At 37.2% G+C, this 18640-nt stretch overlaps 1 long non-coding RNA gene across 1 annotated transcript; it reads left to right on the forward strand.

Moving 5' to 3' along the window:
* The first annotated feature begins 16288 nt into the window (after positions 1-16288).
* LOC123870011 lies at positions 16289-17981 on the forward strand. Its single transcript, XR_006796987.1, has 3 exons — positions 16289-16447; positions 17068-17070; positions 17970-17981. It is a non-coding gene; the product is annotated as an uncharacterized LOC123870011 (long non-coding RNA).
* The last annotated feature ends 659 nt before the right edge of the window (positions 17982-18640 follow it).

An 18640-nucleotide genomic window follows, 5' to 3' on the forward strand; every position in this document is an offset into this window, starting at 1 on the left:
GTAGAGATAGAGAGAGAGAGAGAGGCAATTTTTATTTCATCCCTTATTTTATACTTTTGCGCCACGGAGGCCTGAAGCTAAAAATCTAACTTTGAACTGATTGGTAATAAAAAGTCTACGGCGAGTGAGTGCGCTCTGAATTCCAATCAAATTGATCGAAGCTTTGACCGGAGTGGTTTTTTGTGGATTAAAAAAAATCCTTTAAAAGGTACTAGCGATTCAGTGTTCCACTTTTTAATATTCCGTCCTCGTAAACTTTCTTTAATTTACTAAAACCAAGGGAATTTAGAATTTAGTGTAAGTATTTTCCGACCCATGGAGTGCATCTACCTAGCCGTTAATGGGTAGAGACCTATTAATGAGTAGAGACGCAGAGGCGTCAATCCTGTGGGAACTTTGATTTCCAGGATAAAAATAGCCGATGTTAGTCTCCTCCGAGATGGCAGCTATCTTTGTACCTAAAAATCGATTAAACAGATGAGATTTTATAGGAATCGGTTGGTTAAATGGATTTGCCGTTGAAAATTTGATAGATAGATTTGATCTAGCAAACAGGCTGTTGCACGTGGAAGTTTCAATTCATTTTTATTTCGTTTTATGCAAAAAGACAAAAAATGGTAGTTTTAGTTCTCTATACTTACCATCTAATCTTCTAAAAAAATTCTCTATCTAATTTTATATATTATACAGAGAACAGAGAAGTAAAATGTATTGACGTTATTAAAAGCAACGACACATAACGAATTACGTGGACCAATCAGCAGGGTCCACGCTCGTGTTCCGCGTTTTGTTTTACACCGCAACACAGACGAACAGACAGACACTTTCACATTTATAATATTATGTAGTATAGATAGTTTACCTCCAAATACTAACAGAACGTTAAACAATAAAAAGCTCTACGAGTATCTGTAACACTCAGCAGCACGTATGAATTCAGAATTTAATTCCAACGTTGCTGAAATGCTGAACGAGATAAGAAAAACAATCACGGCACTCGCTGTCACGTACAGAAATAAATATTATTGTGATTTTCGCCTCTCGTTATTCAAACGCGTACGTGATGGCATAAAAATTTACTCATGGTTCGCTCCCATAATAATTTTACTTGTCACTCACATAAACAAAAAGTTAATAGTTTTCTGTTTGCTCATCATTCTGACGGCATTGTAATAATAAATGTTTATAGACCATAATAAAGTGACAAGTGTAAATTAAAAGATAACACCCCCGACAAGCGAAGCTTACAGTAACTAGAAAAGAGCTGGTAACTTTAAAACGGCTGAACCGATTTTTTTGGATTATAGCTAAGAACACTCTCGATCAAGCCACCTTTCAAACAAAAAAAAACTAAATTAGAATCGGTTCATTAGTTTAGGAGATACGATGCCATGGACAGATACACGGATAAACAGATACACAGGTAAACAGGTACACAGATACACACGTCAAACTTATAACACCCCTCTTTTTGGGTCGGGGGTTAAAAACTACAGGCATAACGCATAATTGAGTAGGTTCTTGCGGTAGTGGAGCGGTGTGGGAGCGGTGTGATGACGTGACGCGAGAGCTCGGCGATTCGTCAACTTGAGACAACTGTCACATCTCCCACATCGCTCCACTACCGCAGAAGCCAACCAACCTAACAAGACGTGTCGCACAACGAAAAACCATTAACGCTGGCACCCCTGTATGATCGACATCCAATCTACGTTTCTGATACGAACCACTAGAGTGTGGTGCCCTTCTGGCATCCGTGTTTCCTGCCTAGTATAAGTTGAACACCTTCAAGGCAAGAGTGAATAGGCATCTTCTAGGCAAGGGCGCTCCACCCTAGACTAGGGCTGCCATACGTCCCGGCACACCGGGACATGTCCCGGTGTCCCGGTCAGTAAGTTAGTTTTCCCGGTAGACGGCAGCGAGAAACGAGATTATTTTGGACTGAGTTCGGTAACTCGATTCCGTAAAACCTACTCGTACATCAATCATTATTCAAATCACAGTAATTATTATATAAATAATAATACCCCCCCCCCCCCCCCCTATAACCCCCCCTGCCCTACCAACTTCTGTCTACCGCCATGCGCATATGGATGGATGTCCCGGTCGTCGTCAGGCCTACCCTAGACTCCTCTTCGTCCTGTTTCTCAGGTATTATCGTCAAGCGCAAGCCTATTTCACGATAAAAATGAAACTACCCTGGACGAAGCTTTATACAAGAACAACATATTCTAACAACCTTCAATGCTTTACGAGGGGCTTGTCGCTACGTCAATTACATAACTTTTGAGCCGCATTAAGCTAATTCAATTATTCAGTCGGCAATCCGCTTATAACAGGGTTATAAGTATATCATAAATGTGATGAGGTAATAAGAAGCTAACACGCTCGATCGCGTGTATACGTCGTCCTTGAATTTAGTTTAGGCAAACAACCTTTAACTCTGGACGTAGGCCTTTCCAACCTCTTGGAAAGGCCTATTGTCCAGCAGTGGACGCATACAGGCTGATGGATGGATGGATGGATGGTTGGAAACAACCTATAGTCAATATACCCGGCTGGGTTTGTTGTGGGCTGTTGTCGTACCTGGACGCGTTTGGAACCCTAATGGCTCCTAAAAGGAATAGTTATACCTCTTAAAGCAAAATTGCTAGTGCAAATGGAGTCGCGACGTCTTTACATTACAGCTAGTACCTGACCCTTTAACATTCCTACCTTTTAAGATAAAAGCCTGAAATTTAACAGGATATACTTTTAAAATGGTATACCTACTAAGAAGAGTCGTTTCAGAGAAATTCTTATCGGTAGTTGTTTTTCTGAAAAAAAATCTGGTAGGTACCTTGGTAGGTACGTAAATATCTTCTGTTCTTTTTTTCTTTCTTTCTTTGTTTTTGCGTTATATTTCTCATATCTGACAGTCGTATACTGTTGTTCTATAATCACATAACGGTGGGGGAGTTTGCTGAGATAATTAAATTAAATAATGGTTAAATTAAATAATTTTTTAGGGTTCCGTACCTCAAAAGATAAACGGAACCCTTATAGGATCACTTTGTTGTCTGTCTGTCTGTCTTTTGGTGTCTGTCCGTCTGTCGTGTCTGTCAAGAATACCTATAGAATACTTCCCGATGACCTAGAATTATGAAATTTGGCAAGTAGGTAGGTCTTACAGCAAAAGGAAAGGAATCACACAAATAAAAATTAAAATGTGTTCACGAAATATTTTATTTACTAAATCACATATAGATGGCGCAGTCCGTTATTAACTTGCAATGTTCTACTTAAAGTGTTAGGTGTCTATACCTTGTATGATGTGGTACGGAACCCTTCGTGTGCGAGTTCGACTCGCACTTGACCGGTTTTTTGTGGGTCCCCCCAGATCTCCGACCAGACAATTCCTCATTTATGAAGTAATAATGTAATTTATTTTTCACATAAGTATTATACTTAGTACCTAGAAACTTAAAAATAGTTACTTATATGGACGAACTCGAGCATCCAAACAGGGCATACCTACTTAGGTTCATTTTACTTTGTAGTTTGTGTTTCCATACTTAAGTTTTGACCAACTTTTTCCGGTCTCCTTCGGTACGGTGATAATAATATTATATCTTAGGATATAAAAAATGAAAAATCCTTCATTTCTGAGCTATCCCGATGTCGATGTGAACGTAGATATATACTATATACTATAAGAGTACCTAATTAGAAGTGAAATTTGTTCGTCAGCTTTTGGTAAACTTAGGTATGCTTTACATTACAAGAAATATAAAAAAATTGTCATTTACAAAGACTGAAATGCTGAATTGCATCCCGTTAATTGGGATTTCGAATCACGAATATCAAAGACTTGGGAAAAGTAGCAGACGAAGTAAAGTAGGTACTCGAATAGTTCATGCTTTTAGAGGAAGAGAGTTTCAGTGAGGTCTTAATTAAATCAGTGTTGATTGATATTCCATGCAATAGTTTCATATTACGAGTAAGTAGGTAGAGAATGTTTGTGAAAGTTGGAGATCTTCTGCATTGACTCTTTACATGTTTAGGGTGGTTTCAGACTAGCGTTTTTTCTGCTCGTAATATTAGGGCCCGTTCAGATCGACCGGCTCGGCAAGCATCAGAGAGCGTTCTTCTTCATACAGAGCCGGTCGGTAGACCGTTTGTGTCTACAAACGTCTCTTTCTTAATCTGTCTCTGTCTTTTCTTTTTTCTTTTCTTTCTAGAAATCCATTCTAATATTATAAATGCAAACGTGTACCTGTCTGTTTTTCTGGCTGGCTGTCTGCTAGCTTTTCACGGCCCAACAGTTTAACCGATTTTGATTAAATTAGGTAGGTACCGAATTAGTTTACATCCCGGAGAAAACAGGCTACTTTTTATCCTGGAAAATCAAAGAGTTCCTTACGGATTCTTAAAGGCTCATCCGTTTAGCCGATTTATATGAAAGGTGAAGTAATTTCCTTTGGTAGGTAGGTACCTACAGACTACAGTGTCAAAAGTCCTAAATTTTAGATACGATTTCTACCAACGTGATATTTTGCACGATTACTAATAACCTTGAGTATATTATAGTCTACTTTTCATCTCGAAAAATCGAAAAGCGAGACTCACGAGATTTTTAAAAATAAAAATCGCGGATAGGTATTGTAAGCGAAGCAATCCGCTAACCTAACATAGCTAGTATAACATAGTAACATAACAGCATTAACATTTTGAACAAAGCCAAAATCGTTATTTAAATAGATATCTACACATTTTACTATGAAAACCGGAGGCTGGACTGAAGCCAAACAAAATAATGTAAGCCGACTGTGTGCATAGCAAATATTACGGGAGTGAAAATATAATAAAGTAAATAGTGAAATATTGTACACATCAAAAACACATCTATCGAATTATTATTCATGCATCAGGTATATGTAGACACACGGACGGAAATGTCGATACATGGATGATTTATCTTTCTATACTTATAATAAAACTGTAACTGGACGATTTCTGTACATCACCCTATCACATTAATATTATAAAGGCGAAAGTTTGTATGTGTGTATGTTTGTTACTCGTTCACGCAAAAACTACTGGACGAATTTGGCTGAAATTTGGAATGGAGATAGATAATATCCTGGATTAGCACATAGGCTACTTTTTATCCCGTAAAATCAAAGAGTTCCCACGGGATTTCGAAAACCTAAATCCACGCGGGCGAAGTAGCGGGCATCGGCTAGTTAAATATATTTTGAAAAATTTAATGGGACGAAACATTATTATCGATATAGACCCCAGAACATTTTTTTTTGAATTTTTATCTGTCTTTTTGTCTGTCTGTATGTGCGTTCATCACGCGAAAACTACTGAATGGATTTAATTGAAATGTGGTACAGTGGTAGCTGATACTCCGGGTTGACATATAGGGTAGTTTTTATCCCGAAAAAGATTAAGGATTCTTTGGGATACGGGATCAATTTTTTTTTTCGATTTTACTCCATAACTCCGTCAAATATTATCCGATTTTCGCACTTCCTTTTTCTTTAAGTATAAATATTGTGTCTGTGAACGTCTGTTTTAACCATATTTTGGCGAATAAAAATTAGAAACTTATGAAAAAAAAACTGTACTAACCAATGTGCTTTCAGCCTTACCCGTAAAAAGATCACAGGCAATGAGATCGGTGTAGAAAAAAATACAGTCTACGGGTCCAGAGCTTAGTTTTAAAACAATGAAGAACAGACTTTCGCACTTTGGCGTTTGTAATATATGTGTGGATACAATGATAAATGACATTACGGCTGAGTATGTTTGGAATCCTTAGGCGCATCGCATCGTCTTCTGACTGGAGCGGAGCGCGTAGCGAAAAAATTCTAAGTCTATGAGCGGAGCAGAGCTGAGGCGCTACGTCTTTTTTATAATAAATTCAACTCTGTTTTATTTAGTCACCGAATCTCTGCCTTGTTTTGTTTTCTATACACCAATTTCAATCGAACGAAAAAGTAAGTAAATAAAGCTGAGTTTAAGTTGTTATTAAAAATACGCCATATAAAGCAACCGCCGAGTTCTTACTGGTTCTTCTTGGAAGTACATTATCACTTACACACTTTACAATTTGAAAGTATTTTGTAAAAGGAAAGCGCAGCTTTGGAATAGGAAGAACGACACTGGATTAAGGCGGCGCAAGACCGTGGCATGACGTGGAATCGACCCAGTAATGGATGCTTATCGGTTGATAATGATGATGTAAAAGTTTACTTAAATAGAAACCTTTTCTATTCTCTTCCACTCCCCTCTCTTTGAATGCGTTGCGCCTTATGTTTATCCGGCCGTGCTGTAATTGAAATATATTCATGATTACGGGATGAAGGGATGGAATCCAATTTCGTATCCGCTGGAGCGTTGGACGGATTCGATTGGGAGTCAAACAGTTGATGAAGGTATGCTTAGTCAATACTCTTTCATCATATTTGAATGCTGTTTCAGTTTTCTATTAACGTGTACTTAAATAAATTTGTGAAAACCCCGATTTATTATTGCTTACAAAAGCTGAATCGCTTTCTCAAACTGAGTTAAAGTAATAAATTAGTGATGTACTTCCCAAACGGATTTCGACCACAGCAGCATTTTAACGTAGATTACGCAGGAGATATTATTATAGTGCAAAATGTGCGCAGATGGGCTCTCAGTTCCCTCACTCTCATAGTTCGATAGGTCGATAATCAGACACGACCGGCAAGCAATCCAAGCATCCCAAGATATTTTTGGAGATTTTGCACGATTAATAAAAAACTATCATATTTTATGAAAATAAATAAAAATCTGTTATAGGATTTGAAAATTGAAACACATTTAAATTTTTTTTAATGATGTAACTGTAAATTCACGGTTTTTGGATTTATTCCGTTACTTGAGCTATAACACCCCTCTTTTTGGGTCGGGGGTTAAAAAGACCTATCTACCTTCCAAATTTCATGATTCTAGGTCAAGGGGAAGTACCCTATAGGGTTCTTGACAGACACGACGGACGGACGGACGGACAGGCAGACAGACAGACAACAAAGTGATCCTATAAGAGTTCCGTTTTTCCTTTTGAGGTACGGAACCCTAAAAATAAGGCCGCCTGCGGGTATACCGACACTATCTTAGTGAAAACCACTGCTACAAACTACGAATAGAAACAAGTCGTTAGCTACAGAGTAAAACACCTGCTCTGGAAACTTAGTTTTTCATTAATTGCGCTGCAGACTCATTAAAACTAAAGTTTGTTCCCAGCTTTCCAACCAGATCTCTGATTTGACTAATGTATAACTTTGACATGTTTATAAACTCTATTAATAATCATATTATTTAGTTTTTAGGTTTGTTGAAATCTCCATAATGTTCTAAAAGGTGTGTGAATTCTTGCCAATCCGCACATGGCCAGCATAGTGAATTATGGCCTAAACCACAGGCCTAAATCCTTCATTCTGTGAGGAGACACGCACACCGTCTCAACCCATTTTTAACCCCCGACCCAAAAAGAGGGGTGTTATAAGTTTGACGTGTGTATCTGTGTATCTGTGGCATCGTAGCGCCTAAACGAATGAACCGATTTTAATTTAGTTTTTTTTGTTTGAAAGGTGGCTTGATCGAGAGTGTTCTTAGCTATAATCTAAAAAAATTGGTTCAGCCGTTTAAGAGTTTTCTTTTCTAGTTTTCTTGTAGAAAAGAAGGTTAGATAACCGTTAGGTTCATAATATTATGTCAATAGACAAATGTCAAGCTGTCAAGATGGACGTTGCCTAAATACATAATTATTTATTTGAAAATGATGTTTTGGAAAACTCAAATACATTGGATCGTCGGGGGTGTTATAAATTTTTAATTTACACTTGTTATAAAATTTTAATAATATGAAGTCTAGTTTGGAGCGCACTTGTCTAGAAGCTGCCTATTCACTCTTGCCTTGAAGTTATTTAGGTTATACATGGCAGAAAACACGGACGCCAGAAAGGCATTCCACACCGTTATGGCGCGTTTATTTTATTACTAGCTTTTACCCGCGGCTTCACCCGCGTAAATATAGCTATGTTTGCTGATAGAATTATTTCCTTCAATCACACTGCAACAGTCGTCGCTCTTACGACATCATGCTTGACCGCAGTATCCACTTCCATTTAAATATTCTGATGGCTTAGCTACCTGCTACTTGAATTTATGCTGTTGGTTTGGGCCGTATATTGTCTCCTGCAGATCTACTTGTTACGAATTGCATCCTTCAGGGAATCTCAACTTTCCTAACATTGCACTCGCCGTTGCATCTTGCCAATAAATCTAAAACTTTCTGAACCAATACCTAGAGTTGTAACAAAAGTTTCGTAGTTTGAAAGCATGTCCTTCTTAACAGGGCTCTCTCCGTCACTCGTTTCCACTCGTTTCATACAATCGTAGTTCCAATTTCATTTGAATATTAAGCAACCAAAGTCCATGAAATTTTGCAGACATATTCTAGAAACTAATATATCTGTGTCTGTGGTGTTATAGATTTTTCTAAAAATATGTAGTTTTAAAATTACTGGGGCTCAAATATTTGTAAGTAAATTTTTAAGACCGCGTAACTTTGAAACCGAATATTTTAACAGAAATCTGGAAAACCACAGACATAGATATTAGTTTCTAGAATATGTCTGCAAAATTTCATTGACTTTTGTTGCTTAATATTCAAATGAAATTGGAACTACGATTGTATGAAACGAGTGACGGAGAGAGCCCTCTTAAAAGAACAAAGCGATCAAAATACGTAAACTTTCCTCCAAGTTCTCCACGAGTATAGAAAAGCAGGATTGTAGAACTAGCTGGCTTGCCCAGGTTGCGCTTGAGTGAAATTTCTGAAAATCCTTTTCAGTAAAAATGAAATCGTTATAGCGAAAAATTACAAGCAAGGTTTCTAGACGTTGAAATTTATCAGAAAAACCGGTCAAGTTCAAGTCAGACTTGCACACGGAGGGTTCCATACTATATAGTACAAGAAGCAAGAAATACTTAATAATTTTTAATTTTTTTTGTGATGTATAACCACAAAGCCATGGTTTCGGATTTTTCTACTTATTGCTCTAGGATGTTGCTAACTGCCAAACATCATGATTCTAGATGAACGGCAAGTAGGTACCCTGTAGGCGATGATTCCCATGATGGGTCTTGACACATAGACAGACAAGTGACCCCGTAAGGGTTCCTTTTTTCTCTAGAGACACGGAACCCTAAAAATAAGCTGGTGAACTTTTATGTAAAAGAACTAAAAGATAAAATACATGGCTCGTTTGCTTTAGAAGAAAAGAAAGATTAACGGAACAAAGAAAGAACTGGAAAGAATTCTTGATGAGTCGATGTCTTTAGGAGCTCTGTTTCCGTACATTTCCTTTTAACCAAATCTAATAGAAAATCAGCTTGAACAAATGACTGCTAACATTAGAGTTATTGAGTAAATAAAGAATGGTTCTATACTTTCATTACACAAGTTATGTATATAGGTACGAAGTTAGATAATAATTATTACCTTAACTGAATAAATCTTAAATTATTCCATTTTTTCTACAAGACAGGCAAACTGCATTTAAATGCAGTTAAAAATTTAACTTTTAAGAGTAATAAAAAGATATCGGCTTACGATAGGCTTTGGTTAATCATTTATTTACTTTATTAGTTTTTTGCTGATTACAAATATCGAGTTCATTATTATCTAGGTTTTTAGTACCTAAAGTCTAGACTCAAGACTATGGATCAGACCTATTTTATCTGCAGTGTTACAGACATGTGTTCATGTAGAAATTGCCTCCACCAATGCAAACAGAACGATATTAGAATAACTGAATACAACCGTATCACTATGACTGTACGGCAGTATTAGTAGCATGAATATTGCATGCTCGCTGGTACAGGTTACTCTAAGAGCTGGTGGAACATTTTGTGGAGGTCTTAATATGAGAAGCTGGTAAAAAAAATGGTGGGACTACATGAAATAAAATTTTACAAGAGAAGCAAAAACTACACGTGTTATCCATTACCAGTTACCTACATTATGATATATCGTTAACAGGGCTCTCTCCGTCACTCGTTTCCACTCGTTTCATACAATCGTAGTTCCAATTTCATTTGAATATTAAGCAACCAAAGTCCATGAAATTTTGCAGACATATTCTAGAAACTAATATATCTGTGTCTGTGGTGTTATAGATTTTTCTAAAAATATGTAGTTTTAAAATTACTGGGGCTCAAATATTTGTAAGTAAATTTTTAAGACCGCGTAACTTTGAAACCGAATATTTTAACAGAAATCTGGAAAACCACAGACATAGATATTAGTTTCTAGAATATGTCTGCAAAATTTCATTGACTTTTGTTGCTTAATATTCAAATGAAATTGGAACTACGATTGTATGAAACGAGTGACGGAGAGAGCCCTCTTAAAAGAACAAAGCGATCAAAATACGTAAACTTTCCTCCAAGTTCTCCACGAGTATAGAAAAGCAGGATTGTAGAACTAGCTGGCTTGCCCAGGTTGCGCTTGAGTGAAATTTCTGAAAATCCTTTTCAGTAAAAATGAAATCGTTATAGCGAAAAATTACAAGCAAGGTTTCTAGACGTTGAAATTTATCAGAAAAACCGGTCAAGTTCAAGTCAGACTTGCACACGGAGGGTTCCATACTATATAGTACAAGAAGCAAGAAATACTTAATAATTTTTAATTTTTTTTGTGATGTATAACCACAAAGCCATGGTTTCGGATTTTTCTACTTATTGCTCTAGGATGTTGCTAACTGCCAAACATCATGATTCTAGATGAACGGCAAGTAGGTACCCTGTAGGCGATGATTCCCATGATGGGTCTTGACACATAGACAGACAAGTGACCCCGTAAGGGTTCCTTTTTTCTCTAGAGACACGGAACCCTAAAAATAAGCTGGTGAACTTTTATGTAAAAGAACTAAAAGATAAAATACATGGCTCGTTTGCTTTAGAAGAAAAGAAAGATTAACGGAACAAAGAAAGAACTGGAAAGAATTCTTGATGAGTCGATGTCTTTAGGAGCTCTGTTTCCGTACATTTCCTTTTAACCAAATCTAATAGAAAATCAGCTTGAACAAATGACTGCTAACATTAGAGTTATTGAGTAAATAAAGAATGGTTCTATACTTTCATTACACAAGTTATGTATATAGGTACGAAGTTAGATAATAATTATTACCTTAACTGAATAAATCTTAAATTATTCCATTTTTTCTACAAGACAGGCAAACTGCATTTAAATGCAGTTAAAAATTTAACTTTTAAGAGTAATAAAAAGATATCGGCTTACGATAGGCTTTGGTTAATCATTTATTTACTTTATTAGTTTTTTGCTGATTACAAATATCGAGTTCATTATTATCTAGGTTTTTAGTACCTAAAGTCTAGACTCAAGACTATGGATCAGACCTATTTTATCTGCAGTGTTACAGACATGTGTTCATGTAGAAATTGCCTCCACCAATGCAAACAGAACGATATTAGAATAACTGAATACAACCGTATCACTATGACTGTACGGCAGTATTAGTAGCATGAATATTGCATGCTCGCTGGTACAGGTTACTCTAAGAGCTGGTGGAACATTTTGTGGAGGTCTTAATATGAGAAGCTGGTAAAAAAAATGGTGGGACTACATGAAATAAAATTTTACAAGAGAAGCAAAAACTACACGTGTTATCCATTACCAGTTACCTACATTATGATATATCGTTAACAGGGCTCTCTCCGTCACTCGTTTCCACTCGTTTCATACAATCGTAGTTCCAATTTCATTTGAATATTAAGCATGAGTAAGCATATACTAAGTCCATGAAATTTTGCAGACATATTCTAGAAACTAATATCTGTGTCTGTGGTGTTTTAGATTTTTCTAAAAATATGTAGTTTTAAAATTACAGGGGCTCAAAGATTTGTATGAAAATTTTTAAGACCGCGTTACTTTGAAACCGAATATTTTAACAGAAATCTGGAAAACCACAGACATAGATATTAGTTTCTAGAATATGTCTGCAAAATTTCATGGTCTTTGGTTGCTTAATAGTCAAATAAAATTCGAACTACGATTGTATGAAACGAGTGACGGAGAGAGCCCTCTTATTAGTAAATTTAGGCTACTAAAACTTAACTGTAATTAGGTAAATAACTTTGATCAAAATCATGAACTTTGAATTCAATTTTAGGCCTTTCTGCTCGGAACTGAGTTCAAGTTTGTATTGAGTTCAAGTGTGTGTGTGTGTGTGTGTGTGTGTGTGTGTGTGTGTGTGTGTGTGTTTATTATGAAATTTCTCGTCTCCCCCAACGTTGATAGAATTCGAGATCGAAACACAATAACGTCATAGTAAAATGGAGCTAAAGTCACTTGATTTAGAGTTAAAAATTCAGTAACACCGATTTTAATTTTACCGTTACCGCTTGGTGCGCTGACTGCTGATATAATGACGAACATGAGCTTTAAAACTAAGCAATTAAGTCCTATTTTACTTTAACACTGAAGTTTTTCGACACTCGAACTCTGTCATCGTTTGTGTGACGTAAAATCTTGTAATAAGCACACATCGCCGGTTCCGCAATTTTTAATAATATGTATTTAGTAAAAATTATTCAGAAATTACCTTAGAAGTGTAGGTAAAAACACTATCATAAAAATTATAAAAAAGCACACAGTGATCGAAATCTTCCTTTACTTTGGACTTAATAATTTCAGTACAGTTTTAGGCCGTTTTGCCTGTCATCTTGCTTATCAAAAAATTCCACCAGCTCCGAAGGCAGGTTGTCCGTATGCAAATACACTCTCATTCTGTGAGATTCCATTTATTTTGCTGCGGAACTTAGGCGACGTTATTAGTTTCGTTGCAATAAACTTGTCGAGAAAATCGAGTTTTCTTTTATTCGTTTCTATTGCATTGCTAATGAACTAATCTCACCTGATGGTAAGTGATGATACAGTCTAATATGGAAGCGGGCTAACTTGGAAGGGGTATGAAAGTTTTTATTCAAATGTGATTGGTTTCTTGACGCAAACGTAGGAACCGGAATGCTTATCACTTGGCATGGCTTTGTCAGCAAATAACCACATCCGAAGCCACCCACCAGACCTGACCTGAGACGATTTAGAAATTATAAATTCCCAAATTGCCTATGACGGGAATCAAATCCGGGACCTCCCAGTTATAAGACCACTGCGCTCACCACTGCACCAGGGAGGTCCTTAAGATGCTTTTCAAGAAAGTTTTGCGTTGCTTTCAAGTTTATAATCATACTAATAGTTAATCATTTAACTTTTGAATTACTTACCATCATGTCATTTTCAAACGCACAGTTTGGTATCACAGGTAATGTTTGCGACAGGTTGACATGGCAATCGGGGTGGGGACGCCCCGCACACAACCACCGCGCTAACCCGGTGTAGAATAGCGCGGATGACGAGCGGGGCGCCTCCCCCGCCTCATACCCCGATTGTCATGTCGAGTGTCGACCTGTCGCGTACCATGCGTTTGTAGCCTCACAACCTACTAGATCGACGGCTGTCACTCAAGCTAACACTTATTTAGAGTACGTAAATAAGACCCACAACCTCTGCATGAGTAGCAATTGCTCCACTGCACTGTACCAGAGAGCTAGGTTTTTTGCTCAGACAAAATCAAGTTTAATAAGCATTTTCCTTAATGCTTAAAGTTCATATTGCCAAGAATGAAAGTAAGTAATTAGGAGGCACTTTTAAAACTCTCCCGGGTCGCATCGCTTCCGGGTAAATGTTTCCCTATCAGTTTTATCTGCGTCGCATCTTTTTTTTTTCATAATTATCATTAGGATTCTCAAAGACCGTTTCCCGGGTATTTTTAGCATTTCTCGGATCCCAGTTTCATTAAGCCACTGAACTTTTCAAACGAGGAATAAAAAATGGTTGACTTGCAATTATTGTAGTTTTTAGGGTTCCGTATCTATAGAGAAAAAATGGAAGGCTTATAGGATAAGTTCACTTGTCTGTCTGTCTGTCTGCCAAAACCCGTCAAGGGAATCAAAACTTGTAAGGTATTTTCAGCAAATACATGAAAAGCACGAGCAATGTCTTATAGCACAAGTAGAGGGAAACATCCGAGAACCGTGAATTTGTGGTTACATCACAAAAAAAATCAGTCAAGTGCGCGTGAGACTCGCGCACCGAGGGTTCCATACTCGAGTACTTTTTTCGACATTTTGCACGATAAATCAAAAACTGTTATGCATTAAAATAAAATAAAAATCTGTTTTAGAATGTAGAGGTAAATAATTTTCATATGATACCTCACTTGGTATAGTTTTCTTACTTTGAAAATTGAAAATACTAATTATTTGTTCATGAACACATTCTAATTTTTTTTGTGATGTAACCACATGTTTTCGGATTTTTTTCCTTTACTTGTGCTATAAGACCTACCTACCTGCCTATTTCACGATTCTAGGTCAACGGGATGTACCTTGTAGGTTTTCTTGACAGACACGACAGACGGACAGACGGACAGACAGACAGGCAACAAAGTGATCCTATAAGGGTTCCGTTTTTCCTTTTGGGGTACTTAACCCAAAAATAATTAAAAAAGTGTTATTTCTTGTACAATGGTTCTGAGTTTAACCGTCGATCGTAAAATCACAAAATATAATATTACAATCTCGGCCCAGTTTTTGAAGTAATTTGGGCCTTAATGAAGATACTTTGGTTAGTCGTGAAAACTTTACCTTTCAGGCGGGTAAAGCGATCTCTTTTGCAAGGCAAATCTTGCGGATTAGCTTCTAACCGCCCTAATTTGTGTATTTTATGCAAAGCAGAGTACACTGCTTAGTGTTTTGTGTCTTCTTATTTAAAATTGTCGTGTTCACCATCATATTTATATTCAACCGAGATTATTTGAAATGTTACATTAAAATTTAAAGCTAATACTACCATGCCCGCCATTTTGCCATTACCGAAAGAAACTTAGGACAGTTGTAGGCACGATAACAAGACATTAGTACTGATTCTGAACAACTAAATTTTAGCGTGTTTGCATCCCCTTCTTACCACTGTAATAAGAAAAGGAGAGACACCGTTTGACAGTTTTAAATTTAATTTAGAACTGTCAAACCTCGTAACTTTTGCTGCCCGTCGCGAGCCTATTGTTTGATAGCGTGCAATTTAGTGTCTTCAAATTTAAAATTCATGTTCTGTCCTTTTTAGCAATGTTAAAAATAAAGAGATGCTAGTTTAGAGGAAAACAAGAAAATCGACGCCACTGTTCGTTAAACAGACACTTCTCCATTCTAGGTATCACTGACAGCCCTCTATACAGAGCTTGCGTGGGGAATGACGAGACACCGGAACACGTACTGTTCAAATACATCGGTGTATCTACCCAACGAGAAGCTTCATTGGTGCCCCAGCAACATTCCCTGAAAACCTTGCCGACCTGGGTGGCCTGCTAGGATTTTGGAGTGAGCTCGGCTGGCTGGAGTGATACAGCGAGGAGCCGCGCCAGAGAAGACAGCTAAGTGTGGAAAAAAACCCAGGAAGAAAAGAACAACAGAAGAAGACCATTCTAAGAATACTAGCTGCATCTCCTCGCACAGCCAGGGTCAGCCTGCCTCCTTTCGAAAAAAGTAAGCCAACTTTTCCGTCTCCTGATATGGAAATGAACCGTGGTTAAATGTCTCGTAAGAATTTGTTAACGCTAAGATTCTGTAGCACCCTATAGGAAACGGAACAAGCTTACCTACCGACAAAACTGATAAGTAAAACCGATAAGCAAAAACCGATACCTGGTGTAAGTACACCACTTATCGGTTTTTGCTGCGGCTTCCGGTCTTGACCTATCTCCCTGATGCCAATGTAACGCACATTGCGTCAACATATTGTCTATATTTTTATCCCGGAAAATCAATGAGTTACCACGGGTTTTCCAAAAACCTAAATCCATACGAACGAAGTTGCGGGCATCAGCTAGTAATACATAAGTGAAAATTTACTTTTATTTGTTAGGTAATTGTTAAGTAAAGAAAATTCTTTGCAAAGTTTCTAAGTAGAGAAGTCGAACAAGATTGATTTAGTAGACGCCTCTGAACAATTTCCTGTTTGCTTCGGGAGATTCGAATAGCTTTTCACACTTTAGAAAACCTCAACTATGTTTTTTCTATTTTAGATCCTTATAGCCATATTATCTATCACATTATATATTATCCCAAGGTCTGCACCCGTACGTAGTCAAAATTCCACGAAGAGATTTGCCTCCTCATTTCTAATTCGAACCGCTAGGATTTGGAACGGCCTTCCAGCATCAGTTTTCACCACCAATTGTAATATGGGTATCTTCAAGTCAAGAGTGAATAGGTATCTTCTAGGCAAGCGCGCTCTTAGGCTGCTGCTTTGCCACCAGGTCTGATCGCAACAGCTAATATCTATGTATTTTTTTGGTCAAGCTGCATTGGAATATGGACCTTTGAAAGTAGTTTGGATAACTGCAACATGTGGCTACTAGATGGCATTAATAGTCCCTTGAGTACCTACTGAATGAAAAATACAATATACCCATCTCAAATTTCGGCTCTTGAATTAATTAATTTATTAGCCATCATGGCCTAGGAGCCAATGGTGCTCCGAATGCATATCCAGGGAGACGCCGGTTTGTCTCCTGCCAGTTCCACAATTAAAAAAAACGCAAATTTAAACTAATGCAGACGAAGTCGCGGGCATCATCAAGTGTTATAAAAATATGCCTGTAGAATTCTTTTCAATGCCGCTTTCTCGTTAATCTTCACACAACTGAAGTCGACGAAGCAAATATTCCATTTCCGGTTCCCTTTCAACAAATTCGGGGGTTTACTTTCTTGATTTGAGAATAGCTGATGTTGGTAATAGACGTGTTCACAGAAAAGCGTTCTTTTCTTCATTTTTAACCCCCGACGCAAAAAGGGGGTGTTATAAGTTTGATGTGTGTATCTGTCTGTGGCATCGTAGCTCCTAAACTAATGAACCGATTTTAATTTTTTTTTTTTTTTTGTTTGAAAGGTGGCTTGATCGAGAGTGTTCTTAGCTATAATCCAAGAAAATCGGTTCAGCCGTTTGAAAGTTATCAGCTCTTTTCTAGTTACTGTATGTGACCTTCACTTGTCGGGGGTGTTATAAATTTTTAATTTACACTTGTTGGATATAATTTTCTTTGCTTTTCGTTGGCTATTATGATTATTATTATAGGTCATATTTAGGTATGATACCTATAGTCGACCTACAGATAATAGAGCGCCCAACAGGGTCACTCATACTTATAATAATTTACAAAATTAAATTACCGCAATCCCCTGTGGTTTTAGTTGATTAAATCTGCTGGAGTTAATTTGAACAGGAAACCCTTGTAACTTATGATACATAAGCGGTATACGAACTATCACAAGTTGGAAGCATAGGTGTACCTACGGGTAATTACTTATAAGTTGTGTAATTTTACATAATATGGATAATATTTAATGGTAGTTAGAGAAAATTTTAGTCAAAAGTCGTGTCGAAATGACATCCCATCGAGAAGTAATGGAATATGTGAGAAATGAAATATGTGTGTGAAATATGTGGAATATCGAGAAGTAGTGGAATGAAGTGTACCTAAATTTATAATTAGGGAAGGATACACGATGCCCGTGCCTTAGTGTGGATTTATATATTTTTTTTTAATCGCGAGGAAAAAAAGTAGCTGTCCATTTCCAGGACGCAAACTATCTCGGTACCAAATCAATAGTGCCCACGACTTTGATTAGGGTTTGTAAAAAAGTTGAAACTTTTTGATTTTCCGGAACCAAAAGTCACCTATAAGGTACACAAATCCTTCATCTATGGGTACTCATCTAAGGGATGCAAGCTTTGTCAAAATCGGTTAAAAAGGTGGTCCGTAAAAAAGGACCAAGCAAACATGCAATAAGACACACTTTCACAGCTATAATATAAATTATGAATGTGGAATAGAGGAAACTTGACTGTTTACTCAGTTTTTGTATGATGATATATCTTCTGGTTAGATCAAACATCATCACCATCATTATCAACCGACAGACGATCGACTTACACACGCCACGGTCTTGCGCCGCCTGAATCCAGCGGCTCCCTTTTACTCGTTTGATGTTGTCTATCCACCTAATAGGAGGTTTTTGGGTTTCGAGGTCACCATTCTAGCACTCTAAAGGTTAAAACTCCAACGTATATCGGTTTCTCGAACTATGTTCCTTGCAAATTGAAACTTCAGCTTCGGTTTTATTATATAATATCTGGGTGTAACTGTAGCTAATTCCATTCAGCAATAAATTCATCATGATTGTCTCCAAAGGTAATTTAATCCCATTATTAATGCCGTTTCTAATTAGAGCTTGAACAGGACATTTGAATTCAGGTATAGTGGACGCAATTACGAAGCCAAGATCAAAAGGGACCTGACCACAGAACTGTAAATAAGGGAATAGAAATGGTATTGTAATCACTACCTATATGACATATCATAAATGCAAAAGTGGTTTGTTGTTGGTTTATTATTCAATCATGTCACAACAGAGCTACCGATCATTGTGATTTTTTGCGCAGATATAGTTGAACACCTGGAGAGTGACATAGAAT

This window comes from Maniola jurtina, chromosome 12 (genome assembly GCF_905333055.1).
Source record: "Maniola jurtina chromosome 12, ilManJurt1.1, whole genome shotgun sequence".
In the NCBI taxonomy this organism is placed as follows: Eukaryota; Metazoa; Arthropoda; class Insecta; order Lepidoptera; family Nymphalidae; genus Maniola; species Maniola jurtina.